This window comes from Hevea brasiliensis, chromosome 7 (assembly GCF_030052815.1).
Source record: "Hevea brasiliensis isolate MT/VB/25A 57/8 chromosome 7, ASM3005281v1, whole genome shotgun sequence".
In the NCBI taxonomy this organism is placed as follows: Eukaryota; Viridiplantae; Streptophyta; class Magnoliopsida; order Malpighiales; family Euphorbiaceae; genus Hevea; species Hevea brasiliensis.
Genome location: NC_079499.1, coordinates 84,044,897 through 84,052,309, shown reverse-complemented (window position 1 = coordinate 84,052,309; position 7,413 = coordinate 84,044,897).

Below are 7,413 nucleotides of genomic sequence, written 5' to 3'. Positions count from 1 at the left end.
ACAAAACACCTACCGTTCTCGATTTCCTTCCCAAAACCTAATGGTAGCCAATTTTCCACCACAAGTTCTTCTTATCCCAACTGCAATAGGTCCCATAACCAATTGCTTACACTTCACGCCCCGACTCAAACAAACTAGTTCATCTAAATCACCCACTCCCCAATCCCGACCCACCACCGCCTATACCCTTGAGCGAGATTTATTGCTACCTTTTAAGCATAAACCAGATAGCCCCATACCACTTGACCTTTTACAATCCCCATATCCAATGAGGTGTGATCCAAATACTCATTGTGACTACTATAGGGGGCAATTGGTCACTCAACACACAATTGTGGAGCTTTCAAAGGTAAAGTACAATCCTTATCGAAATGGGTGGTTGGAGATGGAAAGTGAAAGTGCAATTCCTAATGTTGCCTAACCACGAAATCGTAAAAGAGAATGTGCACATGAAAGAATGCATAGGGGATGCGTTGGAACCGTAAATGCTGATTGTGCAAATAAAAGGAAATCAAGAGCTTGATACTTGGGGGGCAAAGGATATCCTTATACTTTTCTCTGAGTAATGAATATTTGGTTACCAACACTTGACTACTTTGTCCATGGTGTCAAGTGAATTGTGAATGGACCTTCTCTCATGATTAAGTCTTAGTAAGTTAATAGCGCATTTTTCCAAATTTTCATATCCGATTACTTCTGTTTAGCCTTTTCTTTGCTTAATAAAACCACTTAATTCTCCTCTCAGAATCGCCCATTTCCATTTTCTTCAAGAATAATAATCAACCAATACATAATGATTCAATCAACTATGATATTCATGAAGTTAACTTTGAAGGACCAATAATTGCCCTGAATACTAGTGATTCTGATGAAGGGGAACTATGCCACGCAAGCTAACGAACACATGATGGCTAAGAAAATCTTACGACAGAGATACTATTAGATTACTTTGGAAGGAGAAACTATATTGAATATGTTTGAAAATGTCACAAGTGCTGTACATACGCTGGCTGGATAAACGTCCCATGATCGATTGCAATGCGGGGGATCGATGTCATTGGAAGCCTCCGGGGTGATTCATCTTAATTCATCACCTTATCGGCCCCAAATGAACAAAGCCATGGAAATTGTAAACAAGAATCTCAAATGAATGATCGAAAAGATGACTGATTAGGGCAACTCCATATATGCAAGCAGTTTTGCCAATCAAGATGGAAATTCCTTCGCTGTGAATCTTAATGGAGAACAGAGCTAGATGAAATCGAATAGGTCAAAACAAGATTCGAAATCTACCATGGACGATATACCAAAGAAGAAAGGCCAGGGCGCTTGAATAAGAATGAACAATCTCGGGAGCTCCAACCAAGAGATCTTATATCGAAGGAAAATACTACAAAATGTGGGACTTGAACTTAAAAAAAAAAAAAAAAAAAAAAAAAAAATGTAGGAGTGAAAACCCGAAAGGGCGCTCCTAGCAAAATGTGTGAAAGAGGGTGAAAACCTGAGAAGGCGCCTTCTGCAAAATGAGTGAAGGATGAAAACTCGAGAGGGCATCCTGAAAAAGTGAGTTATCGGGATTGAAAATCTCAAAGGATGCGCCTAGCAACATGAAACCTTATTGAGAACGTAAAATGGAGTCAAAAGGTAGCAAGTGACCATGGCACAAGGATTCTTCTCAAACTATTAGTATTTGGGGCAGTAAAGGGTCTAGAAAAGTTAATGAAGGAATTCGTGAGATTTCTCTTTCTTCCAAATTCATATTCTTATTCTTTGCTATTAAAAACCATATTTTTCTCATATTCCATTAGCCCATTTACCTTGGAACATGCGCTGTTAACTTGTTAATGCTTTATTGTGAGTTAAGAATTTAAACACAGGTAACTTTATATACATTGCATTGAGAATTATAGGGAATGACTAAGCAGTGAACACAACCTATTGATATGGGAAGTTGGAAAAAAAAAAAAAAAAAAAAAAAAAAGAAAAAATGTAGGAGTGAAAACCCGAAAGGGCGCTCCTAGCAAAATGTGTGAAAAAGGGTGAAAACCTGAGAGGGCGCCTACTGCAAAATGAGTGAAGGATGAAAACCCGAAAGGGCATCCTGAAAAAGTGAGTTATCAAAAAAAAAAAAAAAAAAAAAAAAAAAAAAAAAAAAAGGGGTGAAAACCCGGAAGGGCGCTTCTAGTCAAATAGACGTAAGGAAAGTGAAAATTCGCAAGGGCGCTTTCCATAAAATAAGAAGAAAATCGGGAACAGAAGAGGGGCATTTGAAGCCTTGATGGTCATGGGCCAAGTCTTGCAACTCCTTTTCCATTAATCATCGGCCTTCGGTATCTTGTTAAGTACACTTCGTCAGGGAAAGAACTTCATGCGTCAGGGTTAGACTTGCCTTGTAAGTTGATTTTAATTTCCTGCAATTTACATTTCCTGCTATCAACCTCTGGTTCCTTGATCTAAGTTGATTTTAATTTCACGCAATTTAAATTCCAGCTATCAACCTCTGGTTCCTTGATCTAAGTTGATTTTAATTTCATGCAATCTACATCATCTGGTTTTAATTTCATGCAATTTACATTTCCTGCTATCAACCTCTGGTTCCTTGATCTAAGTTGATTTTAATTTCATGCAATTTAAATTCCTGCTATCAACCTCTGGTTCCTTGATCTAAGTTGATTTTAATTTCATGCAATTCACATTTCCACCATCAACCTCTGGTTCCTTGATCTAAGTTGATTTTAATTTCCTGCAATTTACATTTCCTGCTATCAACCTCTGGTTCCTTGATCTAAGTTGATTTTAATTTCACGCAATTTAAATTCCAGCTATCAACCTCTGGTTCCTTGATCTAAGTTGATTTTAATTTCATGCAATCTACATCATCTGGTTTTAATTTCATGCAATTTACATTTCCTGCTATCAACCTCTGGTTCCTTGATCTAAGTTGATTTTAATTTCATGCAATTTAAATTCCTGCTATCAACCTCTGGTTCCTTGATCTAAGTTGATTTTAATTTCATGCAATTTTAATTTCTGTTATCAACCTCTGGTTCCTTGATCTAAGTTGATTTTAATTTCATGCAATTTTAATTTCTGTTATCAACCTCTGGTTCCTTGATCTAAGTTGATTTTAATTTCATGCAATTTTAATTTCTGTTATCAACCTCTGGTTCCTTGATCTAAGTTGATTTTAATTTCATGCAATTTTAATTTCATTTACCAACCTCTGGTTCCTTGATCTAAGTTGATTTTAATTTCATGCAATTTTAATTTCTGTTATCAACCTCTGGTTCCTTGATCTAAGTTGATTTTAATTTCATGCAATTTTAATTTCTGTTATCAACCTCTGGTTCCTTGATCTAAGTTGATTTTAATTTCATGCAATTTTAATTTCTGTTATCAACCTCTGGTTCCTTGATCTAAGTTGATTTTAATTTCATGCAATTTACATTTCTGTTATCAACCTCTGGTTCCTTGATCTAAGTTGATTTTAATTTCATGCAATTTTAATTTCTGTTATCAACCTCTGGTTCCTTGATCTAAGTTGATTTTAATTTCATGCAATTTTAATTTCTGTTATCAACCTCTGGTTCCTTGATCTAAGTTGATTTTAATTTCATGCAATTTTAATTTCTGTTATCAACCTCTGGTTCCTTGATCTAAGTTGATTTTAATTTCATGCAATTTACATTTCTGTTATCAACCTCTGGTTCCTTGATCTAAGTTGATTTTAATTTCATGCAATTTACATTTCTGTTATCAACCTCTGGTTCCTTGATCTAAGTTGATTTTAATTTCATGCAATTTACATTTCTGTTATCAACCTCTGGTTCCTTGATCTAAGTTGATTTTAATTTCATGCAATTTACATTCCTGTTATCAACCTCTGGTTTCTAGATCCAAGTTGATTTTAATTTTCGAGGTCATTAACTTAGGTGTGCTTTAGTTCCTTAACTTCAAACACCTAATCGTCCAAAATATGAGTCGGAATCTTTGCATATTTCCTATACGGAAATTTTTCCTTTAATAGAAATTATGTAAAGAGGGGCAGCTGTCGACACCATATTTTGGCCGACCCCTAGAATCAATAAAAATTCTTCTTTGAACAGCTAATCACGTTTCCGATCCCTCTTTGATAGGCGGTCACATTTCCGATCTCTCCTCACAAAGGATTGAATCAATGCTAAGTCCTCACATTCATTAAAGCCTCGCCGATCTCTCAAATCATTTACCGACCTCCCAAACCCGTTGTCGAATTTCCGGACCTGTCAAGTATATTCCTGATCTCTGTTGATAAATAAAATGAACTGGCACTAGATCTTTTCCTACCAGTTTTATTGCCGACCTCCTTTTCGAAAGTTTAAGAGCTAAAGTTTTGGTTCGATTTAATGAGGATTCCGATCTTAAGTGTTCGAGTTAAATTTTCAATCAAGTTCCGTTCAGCATTTCTTCCCTACCGATCTCATGCTTAAAGTGCTTTCCGATCTTTTATACTTAGATTAATAATCACATTTAGTTTTTGTTTTGCTGTGCTTATACAATCAAATACTCAGACAAACAATGGTTTAAAATTTTCCGATCACAATCATTCATTGAACAAAAGAGATATTCCATTTCATTTCATAATTTGTACAAGTTATTCGGCTGGGGGATCACCCCCAGCCTGATTTACATTCTGCTCACTCTCTCTCTCTTCCTCGCCCTCCCCCTCACTATCTTCACCATCGCCCCCGGGAGCCAGGTCGTCCATCCAAGAGAAGTCCTCTTCAGGATAGCGCTTTTGAAGTTCGGCCAAGAGATCCTTATGAGCATTCACATAGGCTCCGGCTATTCCCGACACCATCTCTTCATCCTTTTCCTTGAGCTCTTTGTCTTTCTCCGAAAGCTCCTTATCCTTCGCGTTAAGCTCCTCTACAAGTTGAGCGACCTGAGCGGCTTCGTTGGCCTGAAGTGCCTGGACTTCTCTGAGAGCCCGTTCACTTTCAGCCAAGTCACGAGATCTTTCGGCCAGCTGGTCTTCATGGTACTTCGCCCGTCCCTCGACTTGAGATATATAATCCCGAGCGGATGAGAGTTGGGATCGGAGGGAAGTCAATTCCTGATTTTTCTTCCCAACCTCCTTACCCAGACGCTGAATCTTTTCCCGAATCATGGTCTGGTTCACCAGACACTCCACGTTTAGGCTCATGGTTCGAGTCAAGATATCATCGAGACCATTCTCAGGATAGCTGTCCCGATCCTCTTGAAAGAAGATGGTAGATCCCGTGACTTTGGCAAAATCGGAGTTCTCCCTAACAGTCGGTTATTCTTCAAGCAATGATCAAGATTCGAGTGCCACGAGAAGAGGTCCTCCGTAAGATTGAGAAGGCTCCTTCCGTGCTTGGAATAATCGAGAGAGGCGGCCGCTCTTCCGATCTAGGAGGAGATCTCGACCTCAATGGTCGCGGACCAAGGTTGAGGCGGGTCTCTTTGTATCTCCCGTGTTCGTGATCGTGTTTGAAGACGTTCAACGCTTCATCTCCTTTACCTTCCGAGATCTCTCTTCCTTCTTCCGCTTCCTAGAACCCTCACCACCCGCCATACCGCACGTAAAAGAGGTTAGTGAGATCGCTAAGGTCCCGAGAACTGAGATATAGAAAATACCAATGCCGAGGTCGAGAGGAAGTTCGCGATCTCGGCGGTGATCGATTGCATGGTCCAATGGTGCGATTCGGCCACCGCATTTGGACAGAATATTTTAGAGTGGCGGCCCGACTTTTCACTCCATCACTATCAAGCTTTCCTCTTGACTCGTGGTAATGTGCTTGAGCGAGGGCCCTGGTACCACCACCTACGAGGAAAGTCCTCAAAGCATGGCTCGGATCTTTACTCCTCGTAATGAAGAATCGGTTCTTCCAATTCTTAAGGGATGAGGCGATCGGAAAAGAGTCCGCAACGAGGCTTCACCGAAAGAACCAGTGTTCGCCATCCTTTCGCGAGTTAGTCCGTGCAGCTCGGCGAACACCTTAGCCGTAGGTCCGATTCCCTTAGCTCGGCATAGACCTCGAAAGCTACCAAGATCCGCCACGAGTTGGGGTGGATTTGAACAATGGATGCTCGGTGAAGTTTTAGGACCTCCTTATAGAAATCGACTAGAGGGAACCTCGGACCGGCCTTTAATCGTTTCCTCGTACACCATGACCATGTCATTCTCTTCAAAAGAGTGATCGACACGAAGATCGCCATGGCACTTGATCACTCATATGAATCAGACAAATATTGTATTCTTGAACAAACGATTGCAGATCGGATTCTCGAAGAACCGACGGAAGCTCGTCTATAGGAAGGGTCTCTCTCTTGAAGGTGGTGCAAGCCTTGATGGTATGACCCGACTCGACTGGAGCAGAGACCCTAGGGGTTTAGGTTGCACGCTGGGCCCGATCGCTCTTCTTCGTCGACGATGACCATGAGAACTGAATGGAAGGAGGGCTCGCCGCTCTCGACCTTCTGCACCGCTCATTTTTAAAAGAAACAAAGAACTTAAACAAGAAAGAAGATCAAAGTCCTTACCGAGTCCGATCGGCGCGGAGAGACCGGAGAAAATGAGAGAACTTCAAGTTGTGAGCAGGGATTGAAAATGGAATGAGAGAACAACCGCTAATCCTCCCACCCCTATTTATACTAGTCCGAGCATTTAATGCTCGCGAGGTTCTAGGCAATGCATCGATTGGTGGGACTCGACAATGTTTCGACACTTCTCTCAAATATCCGAATGTTCGAGATCGGTTTATTAGAGATCGGCATAATAAGTTAAAAATTTTGAATAAAGGATCACTAAGTGTCATTCGTAAAGAATCGATCGGATAACCACATTAGAGATCGGAAAAATAATCAATGCAAAAATAATAAGATGATAACCGACAAAATAAAGTCTTTATTTTCAAAAGATCGGATTACATCATATGGGCGATCTCTAGTGATCGGATAACACTAACATTGGATAACAACAGTACTGTCATCTCTAAGAGATCGCAATGCATTTTAAATAAAATAAATCATTTGGGCGATCTCTAGGATCTGACTACAATAAAGGTCTAACTACATCATTTGGGCAATCTCTAGAGATCTGATTACATTTCAGATTACATCATTTGGGCGATCTCTAGAGACCGTGGAACATCCTATCTTAAAGGCCTATGTCAAAGCCTTGTCTTGTGGCTGAATCAAAATATGTGTTTGACCAGGAGTCCGGCTGTTGGAATCGGATAGATGTGCAGCTCAGATGGGGTGACTATGACTCCCATGAAGATGAGAGACATCGTCACCGATGTTACCACTCGAAACCGACTACCGTCGAACACCCAATGTGGAGGAAGGACGCCGAACACCCAATGCGATGAGAAGCCGAATGAACTCGGTTGAGCGACTCGAGATCGG